Source organism: Helianthus annuus, chromosome 11, assembly GCF_002127325.2.
Source record: "Helianthus annuus cultivar XRQ/B chromosome 11, HanXRQr2.0-SUNRISE, whole genome shotgun sequence".
NCBI lineage: Eukaryota > Viridiplantae > Streptophyta > Magnoliopsida > Asterales > Asteraceae > Helianthus > Helianthus annuus.
In genome coordinates, this window is record NC_035443.2 from 171,511,695 (window position 1) to 171,528,171 (window position 16,477).

A 16,477-nucleotide genomic window follows, 5' to 3' on the forward strand; every position below is an offset into this window, starting at 1 on the left:
TACACTATGTTACTATGTATAACACTACAGTCACATGTATTAGATTACAAACAAGTCTGTCTTGGAACAATACATTGGATATACAGTATTCTATTGTGACATCTGTGCCTCCAAGACCATCGAACAAATACCAAATCAATGAAATATTGTATTTCATACTTGGAATTTGTATAAAAATGTGTATCGTTTGCACATATCAATTCTCGTTCGATTTCAAGCTCTAAATCGCTTTCTGGAAAGTTATACGCAAACTGGTGTGTAAACGCAGTCAGTTTAACGCGACAAACACTCCGGGATAGTGAAATAAGCTTAACATACCATAAATAACCTTTACATAACTTAGAAATAAGTTTTGGAAGGTTTGGTGTGTCGAAATCAAGTTTATTCGTTTACAGGGACTAATTTCGATAAACTGCGAAAGTATGCCGATTCGTACTGTAACGAACATTCCGGAACTTTATCATAAGTTAAACATGCCCTAAATATCCTTTACATAGCTTAGAAATAGGCTTTGAGGTGTTTGGTGTGCAAAAATAAACTTATTGGTCATTCAGGGACTAAAAGCGTCAAAAAGTGCACAAGTTTGCATTTTCGCGCATATCTTATGTTCTGAATATATCCGGACATCCAAAAATTTATGTATTCATTAAAATATTATATTTTAGTGATTGGCATGATAAAATTCCATTCGTCGCTCAATTTGGATCGTTTTTGCGTTCATTACGACTTCCATCGTAATTAACCGAACAACGCAACCGTACGACCAAACGAACTGACATACGAGATATTTTTGAGCATGTTTTGAGTTCCCAATACTTTAACATCATTTTAGAGACTTGAAATGAGGTTAACGGGGCTTAAACGTGTCAAAAATGGGCCGAAATGCAAGTTTCTAAGCTGCAGGGACCAAAACTGACAAATCTGCCAAACTTCCTCAGGCGGGGCGCGTAAGCCTTAGCCAAATCTTACGCGGGCCGCGTGGGCCTGACAGACAGAAACAATGAATCTGGTCATTTTGCACGATTTTGATGGTTTTGATGGGTGGTTTTCATTACTCGGGGCTGGTTTGTGTGCTCTCCAAGTCCCCCAATCAGCCTATGACACTTGTATGGCTTGGATCATTGCCTCCTCTCCAAGAAATGATCCTAACGGTTGCGAAAAACTATATATAGGCCATCCCTTCACTTGTTTCATTGCTCATTCATTTCTCTTCTCTTTTACATCTGATTTGGAAGGCTCCCTCAAGTGTAAGGAGCTCTCTAAGTCTGATTGGGAACTTGGTTTTCTTGTAGAAAAGATAGCAAGGACCCATTGTGAGCATTCTTTCATTCTTTTTATTGTTTTCCTAGCTTGGAAGTCAAATATAGTTTGACTTTCAGCTTTGACCACGAGCTGGTCAACGAGAAGTTCATTTGAACTTCGCAACGTGAACGTAATCACGTTGGTTATAGTCCTTAGTGACTATACCAATTGGTTACCACGTTGACTAGGTGCAGTGACGAGTCAAAGTTTCGGTCAAAATGCGTTTTAGCACGCATTTTGCAACGGGACTACTATTAGGTATCAAAACACTTTGTTTTGATACCAAATCAGTAGGTTAAACATGCTTTGACATGTTTAACTCGTCACTAATAGTTAGTGCTTGTTTAGAGTCGTAAGTCGAGCGGTCTAAACCACGGCTTAGACTTTCGAACTCGACCCGTTTGGTCGATCTTTAGGATCCGACCAAGCATGGTTAGTGACCATAGTTTCATAGGGAATAACCTTCCGAGGTTATACCTTATGGTCACCGAGTTTAAGTAGTTGTATGATAGGTAGATTATATGCCTTAGGTAAATTACCAAAATGCCCTTTTCATGCATAATTGGACTTAAGCATATGTAACCTAACTTTTGTCACCTAAACTGATTATGCAACCTATTTAAACATGTTTAGGCATATAATACTTGTCATAGGACTAGTTAGACGTCTCGAACGCGCGTTTGCGCGCACGACGCGTTAAATTGGTGTAAGCTACCTTAATGGGCCGCGATGGGTCGAAAGCACTTAGGTTAGGTTCCGATTTAGAATGTAGGATTTGTTAAACCATATCACATGAGTTCCTACACTCATTTGGTTTACAAGACCTCATTCTTTCCGATCTTCCGATTTAGGCGTCTGTTGTTTGACTAGCGATCCGATACTAGGTACCACTTGATTCCTTGATTGCCCGAGCATTGATAGTTCACAAAATCAGGGATACCCTACAATCTCAAGTGAGTACATAGTTCCCCTATTTTATTGTTTTCAATTGTTTTGGGGTGATTCATATGTACAAAACGAATTTCAAGGTTTAAACGAGGATTTCAAAAACGATGGTTTATACTAAACTAATAACAATTTCAATAAGGTGAACAAGACTTGTTGGTTGTATTTACATAACAAATGACATTCATTAGCTCTGATCAAGCCGACCAGTATTAGGTTATGGTACCATAGGATCTGACAAATCCCGTTATCAGACTACACCCATGGTTATGTGTGGGGGTTATGTAGGTAACGACCGAATCTTTTATTGTTAACTTACCCTTTGGTGGTTTGTTAATGCGAGAAACGAGTTAGACGAGTCACAAAGGTTTGAATGTTGTTAGCAAGACGACCAAAAGTAGTTTCACTATTAAAACGAATACGATTTTGGGACGAGTTAAACAATTTGAAACGAGATACACGATTTGAAACGAGTTAGACGAATTAAACGATTGGTTTTGGGTAGTGAATAGATAATGGGACGAGTGTAGTATGATAGAATCATGGTAGATACGCCGCTGGTACATCTTATATATAAGTGCTTCTATCATATTACATTGTGTGTCATTATTTAGTTCACTGGGGAAACGATTTTGAAACGATGTCGCACAACGAGGTTTTCAAAATGATATAAACCATACGAGTTTATTTAACGAGTTTTTACGAGATGTTTACAAGTTGTTAAACTAAAACAAATGTTTTTGAGTTAAGAGTCATGGCTACGAGATTTTATAAACTATAACCAATTTGATTTGAGTTGGTTAATTATGTTGCAATACACTTTTCTAAACGAGGTTTGTATTTTGACTCATGTAGTCTAACGGGATACTGCAACATATTAACGAGCCATGAATCCGATACTCCCATAAAACCTATGTACTCGCCAGCATTTCTTTGCTGACTTTACTTTTTACATATGTTTCAGGTGGTATTGCTTGATGTTGCTTGCTAGGAAGCTTGTGTCACATAGGACCTGGACGAGGCCTTAGTGATTTAAAAACAGTTATAAACAATATGTAGTTTGTTTGTTTTGATTTAAAGACAATGTACATTACATAATAATTCAATAAAACAAAACACTTGGTTACCATGGTTGGGAAACAATATTTCTGTTGCAACACTCCCCGACGTTTCCGCCACGGTTTGTTGTTTTAACGTGGTCGGTGTGTGACAGAAAAGTTGGTATCAGAGCCAATGGTTATAGGGAATTAGGTTATTAGCATTGCTTTGACCTAGACTATAACTTTAGGACCCTAACACAAGTTTACTTGTGTTTAGAATTTTTAAGACAATACCGTCACCTATCCTTAGGTGATAACCACAACGAGAACACAATAACGAATCCGCTTCGAAAATTAATCATCTATCCTTGGATGATTGATTACTAGGTTTTGAACCCTTTGTTGTATGGTTTTGAACCCTTCCGGTTTGATCCATTTTGGCTTAAGTGCCTTCTGAATTTTCTAAATTATGTCAAAGTTTGGGTATAAATAATGTGAACACGTGCAAACTGGAAGAGTGAATGCCTGTACCCTGAGTTTTCTGTCTAAGGCTAGAGTGTTCGTACAAATCCGCATTATCGGACCAGTCACTGTTACCTGGGAACTCTTGGGGTGAGTGTTCACTTATAGGCGAGCATGTCTTCGCGATACATTATACTGACCCATTTACTTTGATTGGTCACTGCGTGTCGTTTGTTTGTTCGAGGTAACGAACAAATGATCGCCTTCCTTGTGTTGTGTCGATATTTTCAATGCCTCTTTTGTTTTCCCAACTGTCAACCTCACTCATTTCCCATGTTTCCTTTTTAGACAATGCCTCCACGACGCAATACTCAAACCGATGCTCGAACTTATACTGCTGAGGAAGTCGCAGCCCTTGTCTCTCAACAAATGGCTGCTGTGCTTCCAGGCATTGTGACCCAAATCCACGAGTTATACAACAACAACAATAACAACAACAATAATGCTCAGTGTAATTTCAAGAACTTCAATTCTGTGAAGCCGCTTAAGTTTTCTGGGTCACAAGGAGCAACCGCGCTCCTGCAATGGTTTGAGAGTATCGAGAGCACATTCAGACATGTGTAGTGTCCGAATGCGCGCAAAGTTGAGTTTGCTTCAAGCGTATTTGAGAAGCGAGCTCTTACATGGTGGAACGGAGTGATGCGTGATAGGGGTGCTGAAGTGGCACTAACACAGACTTGGGATGAGCTCCGAGCTCTCATGATGAGAGAGTTCTGTCCCCGACACGAGATTCGAGTGTTGGAACGAGAATTTGACGATTTGAAACAAGTCGGGTGTCACACCCCGATTTCCACGTGTCTCACCGGTGGGCCCGGTGGGGGATTACCGTGACGATGTTGGCAACAATATAGTCAAACCACACAATTATATAATGCACAGCGGAAGCATAAGATAAATATATAATTTCAGCCTCTGATTGTAATATCAAAATGTATTACAGAAGTTGAATATCCACAGTGGATCGTAAATACAGATAAAGTATTGTTCCATCAGATACTGCAATCAAGCTTGCGAGGCTTATCCCGACGCTAGGGAGCTAATACCAGCCAATTACGTTTAGGTACCTGCACTTAATCTTTTTGGGGAAAATACGTCAGTTTACACTGGTAAATACATTCAACTGACACATTTGAAAATGTTTATTAAAATTGATTTGAATGCACAAGGCACAAACTCTTTTATAACTTGGGAAAATTCATAATGATCTTGTGAACGTTTTACATGTTCTTTTATGCGTTCAGTAGCCCGGGTCGTGCCGGGTTAAAGATTTATAGACACACCACGTTGCGTAAAACCGTAGTATAAAAACCAACGGCTACGTCTTTTAGTTTTATTGTCGACACTTTATACCGGGTGTACGCCTACACCGGGATGTCGATGGTCGTGGCCATTTCGTAAAATGATGCCGAGGATATCCGGGACAACGGTCATTAAACCCCCCAAAGGCTTATAAGCAACAAAACTGTTTAAATGAGCCAATCATATTTAATCAATTAACCACCTAAGCGATGGAAGTATATAATGCTCAATCAAGCGGTATTAGTATACCGTAACCCAAGCCCATATAGGGGAAATAAGTCAAAAGTATTTACCTTTGCAAGTATTAATCCTTAATTTAGATCAAGTCACCGATAGCTTTTACTGGGACTCCTAATCTGGAACGAAGGTTTTAATTAACCTCTTAGAATCCTAACGGTCCTTGTATTAGCCGTAGCTTAAACCGGTTGATTCCGATATATAGATATGGTTAATTCGAACGGAAAGGCGAAAACCGAGAATGGAGTATGATTTGGACCCAACAAGTTTAGTGACTTGTTTTATATGGGTTTATAGTTCATACTCTGGATTTTGGGGTTCAAATAATATAATTTGACCCATATCGGCTATTGCACGAAAACTAGTTCCATGAGCCGTACCGTGTGCGCAAATAGGCGAAACGGTTAACCACAAGAGTCCTACGCTCATTTCCTAAGTCAATATGCCTTAAAAGTATTTTGGTATCAGTAGGATACCTTCCGTAATGCCCGTAACGAGTTTAAGTTTATATTATGCCCCGTAGGGGCTTTTCGGTCATTTTAAAGACTTTAAAAGGGATTTTCGAGTTCTACAGGAAATCCGAGTTTCCCGAACAGCTTATAAAGCTTAAATACTTTATTTATTATTTAAAACCAGTGGCAATTGGAATCGGGTCAAAAGACCTTGTAGAACTCTCGTTTTGGCCAAAAAGGGCATATTCGGTATTTACCGAACCGTAGCCATAACCGCAGGTTATGAGCAAGGTAAAAATTATTAAAAATCTTTAAAATTCCCAAAATATTATTTTACCACAGTGGGTAAAAGTTTTGGTGACGAAAACTTGGGTTAGATAGGTGTTATGCTAATTGCGCCGTTAATTACAAAACTTTTCTCAAAAGTGCGCCTTTTAGCATAACTCTCATTCTAGGCCTCGGATTGACGTGAAAATTTAAGGACATGCTTATAATTTAACAAGCGAGGTTTTGGTCCGTTCACATGTCCGAAATACTCGTTTTAATTTTAAAAGGCCGTTACGGTCAACTTTTAGGCGTATGACGGAAATACGTAAAAGACTCGGATAACTCATGAACCGACCACAGAGGCTTATACCAACATGTGACCTGGTCCTAAGAGAGTCCTAAGGTATATTTATACCTCACTAAAACGGGTCAGAACTGAAGTCAAAGCAAAAGTCAAACTTATGCGACTTTCGGCTCCGAACCGGTTCAATATAGTAAATGATCGATTCAAACGAGCGCAAACAAGTTTATATACTTATTATCATATTTTATGATTGTCAAAACAGGTTCCATAACATATACATTACCGATTATGCATAAATTGCTAAAATAGCTTTCTGTTGACTTTTTAACCGCACGTTTGACTCGATAATTGACATAGTTAGAGTGGTGATCAGGGGGAACCATTTTAGAGGTTTAATACCCACATAAATACCAACTCATAACCATTTTTGATTCGTCATAAGACTGAATCATTTGCGAGTTATTGTAATGACAACCGTTAGTTACGACGGTTGCGTTTATGAGCTATAACTATGGAAAAGTGAAACCAAAATGGTTATCAACGACTTACAGAAGTTGCTTCTTGATTATAGAGCAGAAGAGAAGGCTTGGGAGCACTTAGAATGATCAGTAGTTGTGTGTTTTGATTGTGTGAATGGTTATGCACACAAAGGTGCTATTTATAGCCAAAAACAAGCTCCTATGATCATTACACTACCACAACAGGTCAGGGGTGATGGGTAGATGTCCCCTAAGTGTTATGGGTCAAATGTAGGGTGCCCATGCTCCATTAATTGGTGCTTGATCGTTCAAAAGTTCCAAAAGCCAAGTAGTTACTATAATTCTGCATCTGGGCACTTTACGCGGCCCGCATGGGAGTTCCCATGTGTTTTAATGCGGGTCGCCTAAAGATCAAATATCAGACGCGAAATAGAGGGGGCTCGCGGCCCGCCTCAACTTATGTTTAAACCTTACGCGGGTCGCCTAAGGTTAATATTTCAGGATTTTTAAATCTTTTTGTAATGATTACAGAATCTGGCCATTAATAACGAAATCTTTCGTAATGATTTACCTGACCTTTCGGTTTTGAAGGGGTAAACTTGCGGTTTGGCCCTCGGTTATTTACCGATAGGGGCCTCGTGTTATTTTCCCGCGTTATAAAGTCCCCGGTTTATTTATTTAATTATTCTGAAAGCCTTAACTTTCATTGTTGACGCTTTTAACCCTTCTTCTACGAATTCGATCGTAACTTTCTCGTTTCATATCGAAACTTCGCGAAATTCATATATATTATTTTAGTGAGGGTATAATACCGTTACAAAGTCTTTGGAACGTTAAAGGGTCACTCAGAGGTATTATTAAACATGTTGACACAGTTAACCCCTGTAGTTTGTAATCTCTCACTTTCTTCCGCGTTTTATATTTGTACGATCTATAATTTATTCGTTTGAAGGTTTAAGCATTATTTAGGGATACTATACAGTATATTTACCCTTGTTGACATTTATAACCCTCGAATTTATATACTTTCAAGGTTTGTCAAAATTAGTCCTTTATTTATTATAGATGCCATGTGTAAACAAACGACACGTGTTAACACATCATTGGACACAAAAATTCGAGGTGTTACATCCTCACCCCCTTAAAATAAATCTCGACCCGAGATTTACTCAAATAAATAGGGGTATTTTTCTTTCATTGTAGCTTCGACCTCCCACGTATATTCAGGACCTCTACGAGCATCCCATTTGACTTTTACAATCGGTACGTGCTTTCTGCGAAGCTTCTTCACCTGTCGATCCTCAATCGACAAGGGTTTTTCTATAAACTTTAAGCTCTCATCTATATGCACATCTGTGTGAGGAATCACCAACGACTCGTCGGCGAAGCACTTTTTGAGATTGCAGATGTGGAACACATTGTGAATTCCATTGAGCTCTTCAGGCAAGTTTAGTTTATAGGCAACTGATCCGACTCGTTCAATGACCTCAAAAGGCCCTATGTATCTCGGACTCAGCTTGCCCTTCTTGCCGAAACGCATCACCCCCTTCCAGGGTGACACCTTAAGTAATACCTTTTCACCCACTTCGAAGTGAAAATCCTTACGCTTTGGATCAGCGTAGCTCTTCTGCCTATCGCGGGCAGCCTTGAGACGTTCCCGGATCTGGACAATCTTGTCCGTCGTCTGGAAAACAATCTCTGGTCCCGATAATTGGACCTCTCCTACTTCCGCCCAACAAACAGGCGATCTGCATTTCCTACCATATAATGCCTCGAAAGGCGCAGCCTTTATGCTGGTGTGGTAGCTATTATTGTAGGAGAATTCGATCAGGGGTAGGTTTTTATCCCAGTTACCACCTAAATCGATCGCACATGCACGAAGCATGTCTTCTAGCGTTTGGATAGTACGTTCACTTTGTCCGTCCGTCTGTGGATGGTAAGCCGTACTAAAGTTTAAACGCGTGCCCAAAGATTGCTGGAAACTCTTCCAGAAGTGAGATGTGTATCTAGTATCCCTGTCGGAGATAATAGACACAGGTATGCCGTGTAAGGCTACAATCTTGTCAACATACAGTTGGGCTAACATATCGGAGCTATACGTCTCCTTGATGGGTAGAAAATGAGCTGATTTAGTCAGCCTATCGACTATGACCCATATTGTATCGTTTCCTTTCCTGGTCTTGGGTAACTTGGTTATGAAGTCCATAGTTACGCATTCCCACTTCCACTCGGGAAGCTCAGGCTGTTGTAGCAAGCCAGACGGCTTTTGGTGCTCGGCTTTGACTTGAGCACAAGTCAAACACCTTGCTACATGGGCGGCTACAGACTTTTTCAAGCCTATCCACCAATAATTTGCCTTTAAGTCTTGGTACATTTTATCAGCACCAGGATGGACTGAGTATTTGGAACTATGGGCTTCCTGGAGAACAACATCTCGTAGTCCCCCATAAATCGGAACCCATATACGTCCATTCAGCCTAAGAATTCCATCCTTGCTAAGAGTCAACTGCTCCTCAGTTACTCCCAGCTTTTCATTAGGATAATTAGCTTCCAACACAGCCTCTCGCTATGCAGCCAAAATCCTTTCAATCAAATTATTTTTAACTTCAATGCTCTTGGCATTGATTCAAATGGGTTTTACCTTTTCTTTCCTGCTCAATGCATCGGCGACTACGTTCGCCTTGCCGGGATGGTACCTGATTTCACAGTCAAAATCATTCAGGGTTTCCATCCAACGGCGTTGCCTCATGTTCAACTCCTTCTGGTTGAACAGGTGCTGGAGGCTTTTGTGATCAGAATAAATCACAAATTTAATACCGTAAAGGTAGTGCCTCCACAACTTAAGTGCAAATACAACGGCACCCAACTCCAAATCATGGGTGGTGTAATTCTTTTCATGCACCTTTAATTGTCTTGAAGCATAGGCAATCACCTTGCCCTTCTGCATAAGCACACACCCCATGCCTGTATGTGATGCATCGCAGTAAACTACGAATTCATCTGTACCCTCAGGTAAGGTCAACACAGGTGCGTTGCTTAGCTTCTGCTTCAGTATTTCAAAGGACTCTTGCTGCTTCGGGCCCCAAATGTACTTTTCTTTCTTCTTGGTCAAGGAAGTCAAGGGCGCAGCAATCCTTGAAAAATTTTCAATAAATCTCCGGTAGTATCCTGCTAATCCCAGGAAGCTACGGATCTCGGTAGGCGTCTTTGGCTCTTGCCAGTTCATGACTGCCTCTACCTTAGCGGGATCCACTTGGATACCACGCTCACTCACAACGTGTCCTAAAAAATGGACCTCTCTTAGCCAGAATTCACATTTCGAGAATTTGGCGTAGAGTTTCTCACGTTGTAGTAATTCGAGAATGCAACGGAGGTGCTTCTCGTGGTCATCTTGATTCTTGGAATATATAAGGATATCGTCGATGAAGACTATGACGAATTTGTCCAAGTATGGCTTGCAAACGCGATTCATGAGATCCATGAACGCAGCCGGTGCATTTGTGAGCCCAAAAGGCATCACTAGGAACTCGTAATGACCATAGCGAGTCCTAAATGCAGTCTTGTGTACATCTTCATCTCTGACCCTTAGTTGATGATAACCCGACCTTAAGTCGATCTTTGAGAAGTAGCTTGCTCCTTGCAGCTGATCGAATAGATCATCGATCCTTGGTAAAGGATATCTATTCTTTATGGTGACTTTATTCAGCTCTCTATAGTCGATGCACAACCGCATTGATCCGTCCTTCTTCTTTACAAATAGGACAGGAGCTCCCCAGGGAGATGAACTAGGTCTGATAAAACCTTTCGCCAGCAGTTCATCCAACTGGGTCCTCAGTTCTTTCATTTCCGTTGGCGCTAATCTGTAAGGTGCTCTGGCTATCGGAGCTGCTCCAGGAATGATGTCAATTCTGAACTCCACTTGTCTATCTGGTGGCAAACCAGGTAGTTCTTCAGGAAAAACCTCGGGGTATTCAGAAATGACAGGAAGATCCTCGATCTTCGGCTTTGGTTCTTCAATTATCACCTGAGCCATGTAAATTACACAGCCTCTGTTCAAACACCTTGAAGCTTTCAGCATAGATACGTCTTCGGGCAATCCGTAATGCGTATCCCCTCGAATGGTAAGAGATTCACCACTCGGAGTCTTTAAAACTATTTGCCTCTTGCCGCAAATGATTTGGGCCTGGTTATGGGATAACCAGTCCATGCCTAGCACGATATCAAAACCCGCCAATTTGAAGGGAAGTAGAGATAAAGGAAAAGAATGGTTCCTAATGGATATTTCACATCCTTCTAGAATAGTACAGACGGTTTCTATCGTGCCGTCTGCTAATTCTACTTCGTATTTTACGTCAAGGGTTTTGATTGGCATATTTAGTAGTTGGCAAAATTTCTGGTCTACAAAGGACTTGTCAGCGCCAGAATCGAACAGTACTCTTGCAAATATATTATTTACGAGAAAAGTACCTGTAAGCACATTGTCGTCCTTGACCGCTTCCTTTGCATCCAGGCGAAAAACTCTCGCGTTTGTCTTCTTAGTCTCTTCTGCCTTCTTGGCATACTTCGGGCAATTATTCTTTATGTGCCCCTTTTCGTTACAATTAAAGCAGGTTGCATCCTTTATCTTTTTGCACTCCACTGTCTTATGCTCCTTGGACTTGCATAGCCCACAGGGTGGAGTCTTTTGTTGCGACTGTGAACCAGACGCAAACCTACACTTCCCGGAGTGAGGTTTCTTGCAGACCTTGCAGTGAGGTCTTCCATCAGCTTGCCCCTCCTTCTTTGCCTCCGACCCTCTCTTGCTCTCACCGTTTCCACGGTGCTTTTTCCCAGACTTTCGTGAGGTATCATCCTCACGCTTTCGCTTTTCAGCCTCCTTGCTCCTTTGTGCCCTCAGACGGACAGCATCAAGTGTAAGAGACAAGGAGAGGTCAGTAACCGACCTGAAGGTCGTCGGCCTAGAGGCCTTTACGCTGGCCTTGATTGCCGGCTCTAAGCCCCCAATGAATCGGGCAATTCTTCGTGGTTCTGGTGTCACAAGATATGGCACCAGGCGTGACATAGTGTTAAAACTTGTCAGATAAGCTTGACAATCCAGGTTTGTCATCACTAGTGAGACAAAATCTGCCTCAATCTTCTCAACCTCGTGCTGAGGGCAGTAGTTTTCTTTTATGAGGGTAATAAACTCCCCCCATGACATTTTGTACAAGGCAGACTTACCTGAAGCCTGCACCAGAGCTCTCCACCATGCCAGGGCCTCGCCCTTGAATGACTGGGACACAAACTTAACCACGTCCCTCTCAGCGCACCCGCTGATGTCCACAATCGTGTCCATCTCGTCCAGCCAGGTGATACAATCAACCGCACCTTTTTCCCCTGTAAATTCACGGGGCTTGCATGATACAAAGTATTTGTAGGTGCAACCCTTAGCACTGGACGCATCAGTATATTCTCTATCGCGGTGAACGCTGTGCTCAGTAGACGAATGCTTGTCGTCATCTTTCTTGGGTTCAGAGGGTGGTTTGGAGTGTGTCTTTGGTTTAGAGGGTGGTTTTGACACAGATCTGCCTTGAGACTCAGTATGTTGACGATCAATAGCTGCCTGGACAGCATTGTTGATCAGAGCCTTTAGCTGTGCGCCTGTCAAATGTACTGACGCATTGTCATAGTCATCTTCATTCGTGTGGCTGTTCTCTCCATTGGGATCCGCCATTGTAACTTGAATCTGTTACAGATGATAACAACATTTTAATTTAGGAGATTATTATATGATTGTCTTTTATGACAATTTGTCAACCATGGTACAGAGACCATATTTGGTTAACTTTTTATTTCATTAAATATTAGGATTTGAATATATCCTATTTTAGCTATATAAATAGTATGGGCGGCATAAAGCCTAATCACAATGATGTTTTATAATATTAGCCGAGATTCTAGAGAATCAAAGGCATAGAGAGTTGAACCGTAGTTCTTTTATCTCTTTCTGACAGAGAGTCATAGACTACTGACGGGTGGTCCGTAGGACAACCCTTAAAAGGCTTAACATAACGCACATTCTCTATATTTTATCCGGTTATTTGTATGAATTAGGTAATCACAAGTTAATGATGGTGCAGGTGTTAAAGTGTACAAGATGCGGGTTTTAGAGGGCTTGAATGGGAACTAGAAGTTGGCTTGATCGAGGCGTGTGGGAACCAAGTGTAATGAAGGAAACAAAGAGCAAAAAGCCATTCAAGGCCGTAACCTACGGCCTCTGCCGTAGGCTACGGCACCCAAAGAAGTGCCAAATTGTCCGCCGTAAGACAGGAGCAAAGCGGCGTAAAGGTTCAATGCTCACCGTAAGCTACGGCCTCCTGCCGTACCTTACGGTGCTGATGGAAGATGGATTGTTCGCTGGGTGGCGTAAGCTACGGCAGGCGCCGTAGCTTACGGCGCCGATTGTTCCAAATTGGTAACTCCTGCATTAATTGGCCGTTTTATGGAGCTTTAAGGGTCCTCATCATGGGTCTTCGGTTACACCTGAATGGAACACGACTTGGGAGCATAAATTAGAGTCTTGAGAACTTGGGAACACATCTTTTGCATAATCTTTTCACTAGAATCATTGGGGAACAATCTTTGCATTATATTCTTGTCTTTGTTGGTGGAACTTGTGAACTTTGGTTTTATTTCTATTTTGTCATGATGTGTGTTAAAGCCATGAGTGGCTAGGTACTTTAATGACTATCTTGTGGTGAAGGTTTGTTTAGACTTTTGTGTTCTTATTTGCATTTCTAGAATATCAATCTCTTTTCATTTAAATTGATTGTTATGGTGTATAATCGATTGTTAGTAACAGGTTGATTCTTATTTTAAACTAATTAGAAACCATACGTTCTTGGTGCCGTTGGCAATCGGGATATCATGGGTATAGTTAGGTTTGGGTAAGGGTTGATTGATCATCGGGTGATAACCTCACGTTCTCGGAATCTGAGTACTTCGTCCCCTTTCATCACTGCAATTGTTTATGCATGAACTATGTCTATGTAGTTCTTTCTAGTTAAATGATTAACACAAAAGTTGAAGCAAACCGGATACACAAGATAGTCGTTTATTTCTCAATTGTTTACAACTTCAAGTTTCATTTCGCAAATTAGTTAATTAATCTTAGTTTTTAAAACCAATCAAATCAAAACAACTCGTGAATTTTATTTTTCTTACAATTAGTTTAATTTTAGTTAACTTAGATAACTTTCAAATAACACATTTTCCACAAACTCCCTGTGTTCGATACCCGCTTACCACTATTTACATAGTTGTTTTTGGGATTAAATTTGCGTGACCACGACATCACGTCAAATTTTGGCGCCGTTGCCGGGGAGTAGTGCGCAACGTGTGTTATTTTTGTTTTTGCTTTAAGTTTGTTATTTTTCTGGTTTACGCGAGGTGTGTTAGTGTGCAGGTATTTACAGGTGCATGCGTACTAGGAGCTCTCACAAGCTATCACCATTGGCGTTTGATCCGGAAATCGAGCGAACTTTGCGAGCAAACAGAATTTTGCTAAGGGAAAATACAATCAATAGTTCACCAACAACACCAGTTACACCAATTCGATACATGGATCCACCACCACCACCACCCACTACGGGTGAATTTACCTCATCATTCATACCAACATCCACTCAACCTTCACCTAACACTACCATTCCACCAAATACTACCGAACCCACCATACCTCAACAGGTTACACCAACCAACACCACACAGCCCATTACTACCCAAGAAGAACCAACCGTCACCTTTAACCCTTCCACTACTATACCACCATTATCCCATTTTTTCCCGGGTGCAGGTCCATCATATTCGAGCCATACTATGGCACCAATTTCGTCTATTGTCCATGCTACACCGTATCGACCACCAAATCAATCGGGTTTCCAATACTCGACTATTCCATTTGGGTAATCATCGGGAATTCAAGGAGATGGGTATGATGAAGGTTATGAGGAATTTGAAGGTTTTGATGAAGAAGGATACGGTTATGGGGGTGATGGAGAGCAAGGGGAGTACGGTTATACGCAAGGCCAAGTACAAGTGATTCCAAATGTTGGTGGGGTTCAACAACAACTCATACCTCAACATATTAGGCCAAGGCCACAAGGGCCGCAAATGCAACGCCCGGTTCCTTTGCAACAAGTTCGACCACAACAGGTGCAACCGCAAATTCAAAGGCCAATTCAACAACCAATCGTACCACAAGGGCCCATGCAAAGGCCAATGGGTCAAGTTCGTCCAAGAGGTCGATTTGGTGTGCCAAGGAGGCATCTTAGGGAAAATGCAAGGGGAATTGAAGCACATTTTAGACCGGTGATAACGCACAATCCTTCACCGGTGGTTATTCCTCATAACAACCAAGGGAGAACTTTTGAAGTAAGAACCAATTCGTTACAAAGTTTGCCGAAATATAAGGGGCTAGCAACGGAGGAGCCTTATTTCCATTTGGAAGCCTATGACTCAATTTGCAATACTCTTGGGAGTCAAGGTTTTTCGGCCGATGATATCAAGTTGGTACTATTTCAATTTTCTTTGGAGGACAAGGCAAAGAAGTGGTTCTACACTTTGCCTTCAGCATCTATTTATACTTGGGCGGAGATGCAACAAACATTCTTAGACGAATTCTATACCGCCCAAAAGACCAATGATGCGAGAAAAGGATTGAGGAGCTTTCAACAACAACAAGGCGAAATGTTCCATGAAGCATTTGAGCGTTTGAACATGATGATTAAAAATTGTCCACACCATGGGATTGAGCTTTGGGAGTTAATGAACGCTTTTCATGAAGGGTTGTGTGCCGAAGATGCACGAGATTTGATGTCCATCACAAATGGAACTTTTGGCACAAATTATGAGCATGAGGATTGGGAATTTTTGGAACAAATGGCGATCACCTCAAAGAGAAAGGCTCAAGCTTCAAGGAGAGCACGACCGGCCGTTACTCGAACACAAGTGCACGCGGTTGATGATGGTAATATACAAACTTCTAATCAAATTTATGACGTTTGTGCATTGTGTAATGAAATAGGTCATGCGGCGGAAAATTGCCAAGGAATGGTTGAAGGGCAATTTGAAGAAGTTCATGCCATTCAAGGTCAAGGAGGGGGTGGTAGAAATTACAACATGAATTCTAACACTTATCACCCCGGGTTGAGAAATCATCCGAATTTTCGTTATGGGAACCCTTCGAATCAATCAAACCCGAACTTTCAAGGTAGCCAAGGGAATTATGGTTCGCTCCAACCTTACAATAATCAAGGTGGATATAGAGGTGGGAACAACCAAGGATACCAAAGGCAATACCAAGCGGGTCAAGAAAAAGGGGGGTCTTCGGGTGGAAATGAAATGATGGAAATGTTGAAGAGTATGCAAGCGGAGATGCAAAAGAGGAACCAAATGGATGACGCACGCATACAAAAGGATGAGGCGCGAGACAAAGCAATCCAAACTTTGACCACTCAAATGGGTCAACTTGCAACCGAAGTGTCCGAATTGAAGAAGGGTAAAGGTCAATTACCAAGCGACACTAAGGTAAATCCATCTCACGGTACGTCAAGAGGTAACAATGTTAATATTCATCATGTGAGTGTTTTG

General features: G+C 41.4%; 1 non-coding gene across 1 annotated transcript; it reads right to left on the bottom strand.

Moving 5' to 3' along the window:
• Positions 1 to 15,530: 15,530 nt before the first annotated feature.
• LOC118484520 lies at positions 15,531 to 15,636 on the bottom strand. Its single transcript, XR_004873630.1, has one exon. It is a non-coding gene; the product is annotated as a small nucleolar RNA R71 (small nucleolar RNA).
• Between the last annotated feature and the right edge of the window lie 841 nt (positions 15,637 to 16,477).